Consider the following 2,626-nt stretch of genomic DNA (forward strand, 5'->3'; position numbering starts at 1 on the left):
TCTCATTTGTTCATCTGCAAAAGTTTGTAAGGGTCTTAGGGGCTAAGCCGAATTTCTTCAGCCTTCTTCACAACACTGTATGTGTGGGTGGACCATATCAGATTGTCAGTGACGTGTACGCCAAGGAACTTGTAACTTTTCACCTTCACTGCGGTCCCGTCGATGTGGATGGGGGCCTGCTCCCTCTGCTGTCTCCTGAAGTCCACGATCAGCTCCTCTAGAAACAGAGTATTGATCTGTTGTCTCCAGACACAGAGTATTGATCTGTTGTTACCCCTGCTCCATAACCACCAAACACGAATCATATTCATCTCAGGCCATCACACACACACACACACACACACACACACACACACACACACACACACACACACACACACACACACACACACACACACACACACACACACACACGCACGCACACACACACACACACTCCCTAGTCCCTTCTCCCTCCTCCAGAGTGACCTATTTGAACAGGGGCCGGCCGGCGGGGCAGCACTGTTGAGTGTGAGTGGTTATGAGGATGTGGGTTGTACATCAAACCCTGCGAGGCGCGACAGAAGCAGCCATTATTGAATCAGCGCTGCTTCGTTAAATCTCCATACGCCACTATCTACTGCTAATGCCGCTGGACAGAGTGGTGGAGGAAGGATGGAAGGAGGGAGGGAAAATTGTGAGGATAGATGGAGGGAGAGGATGGACGGAGAGACGAAGTTGGAGAGATGGGAGGGAGTGAAATAGGATGTAGTCAGAAGGAGAGATGGAGGGAGAAAGAGAAGCCGTGGTTAAACCTTGTATTAACATGGGGTTTTTGTCATCAGATCAAGGTGATCTGATCACTATCTGATTGAGATTTGTTGTGTCTACACACGGTAATAAAATATGTCTCTTGTCTGCCTACTTCGTCTATATGGTGACCAGATTCCCTGTATGCAAATTAATCCAACCTGTCTTGGACCTCCCGTTATGAAACAAGACACAAGTATAAATCGACAAAAAACAGCACACTTTTATAGTCAATAGTTTTATACTACCATCATCAGAGCCAACTTTTGATATCCAACGATTTAAGACTGCATAGTTATCGTTGTCCGGATTTGTTTACACTTCAAGGATATACGTACAAGACGCATCTGCAATATAGAGAATGAGAGACGCCTCTGGTGACCAAAAGGACATATTAGCGTAGGCGGCGCCATTGTGAGCGTCCACCATTTTGAATGTAGTCAAACTGAGTGGGACTTCCATCTTCATTGGCTGATCCGTCCTGGTGACCCTGTTGGAGTCATGTCCAATCGGGTCACCAGGAGGGATCAGCCAATCGTGACAAAGAAAATGTACTACTTTAAAATGGAGATAGCCTCAGTGGCGCTGCACATGCTGTCACATACGCTATAATGGCACAGCTACAAAGAGTCCTTTATCTCTCTGTGGTCTTCGACTACCTCAGGAAGATCTAATCACAGCTGTCCACAAATGTGGGCACAATCAGAATGTGGCCAAGAACAAGACAACCGACACATGTCAGAACCAGGTGTAAACGGGGCTAGAGAAAGAGATAAATAGGACAGCTTGCTATAGACAGAGTGGAAGAAAGAGTCCGTTGGTCACTTATTGTTGAAGATTGAATAGTGGAGAGAATCAAATCAAATCAAAAACAAAATCTCACATGTGCCGAATACAACTGGTGTAGACCTTAGAGTGAAATGCTTACTTACATGCCCTTAACCAACAATGCAGTTAAAAAATATATATATATAAAAAAAATAAGAATAAAAAATAAAAATAACAAATAATTAAAGAACAGAAGTAAAATAACAATAGTGAGACTATACACAGGGGTGTACCGGTACAGAGTCAATGTGCGGAGGTACCGGTTAGTTAAGGTAATATGTACATGTAGGTAGAGTTCTTAAAGTGACTATGCATTGATGACAACAGAGAGTAGCAGCGGTGCCAATAATTGGAAGCAGAGTGCGTGAGGTTGGAATCTGTTTAGAAGCCTCTTGGTCCTAGACTTGGCGCGGTAGCAGAGAGAACAGTCTACGACTAGGGTGGCTGGAGTCTTTGACCATTTTTAGAAGGGAGATTATCAGAGTGCGTGGGGGGAGGGACACTCCTTAAAACAACATTTCCTTGAACAATCACACCCTTGTGTCAGTAACCAGGTTAAAGTGTGTATGCGGGGGTGTGAGGTGGGACAACTCAGATCTGATTGGTGGAAATGTCCATCCATCATCTCTCTTCCTCCACTCTGGTGACAGATTAAACTAGCTGTGATGTGAACCGGTTTGCCTACAGAATAATGGTGTCTGTAGAGATGGACAGGCGTTCTAACACAGGTGTCTTGTAGGTGTGGCGAATACATTTTGGATTTCTGGTGATGTATTATCTGTTTTGGGATTTTCACCTGTAATTCAGAAGAGCATCTGAATAGGTTTTAATAAGCCTGATGTTTTTTGAATGGATGTCATTCAGGTTGTGGGTCTGGGTCCGTAGTGCTGATCTATGATCGGAATATAATTTTAGTACACAATGAATAAGAACGCATGGACGGTGGGGATCTGATCCTGGACCAGCTCTCCTACTCTGAGGCTTTATGAATACAGGCCCTGGACATCTC

The sequence above is a fragment of the Salmo trutta genome, chromosome 13, assembly GCF_901001165.1.
Source record: "Salmo trutta chromosome 13, fSalTru1.1, whole genome shotgun sequence".
NCBI lineage: Eukaryota > Metazoa > Chordata > Actinopteri > Salmoniformes > Salmonidae > Salmo > Salmo trutta.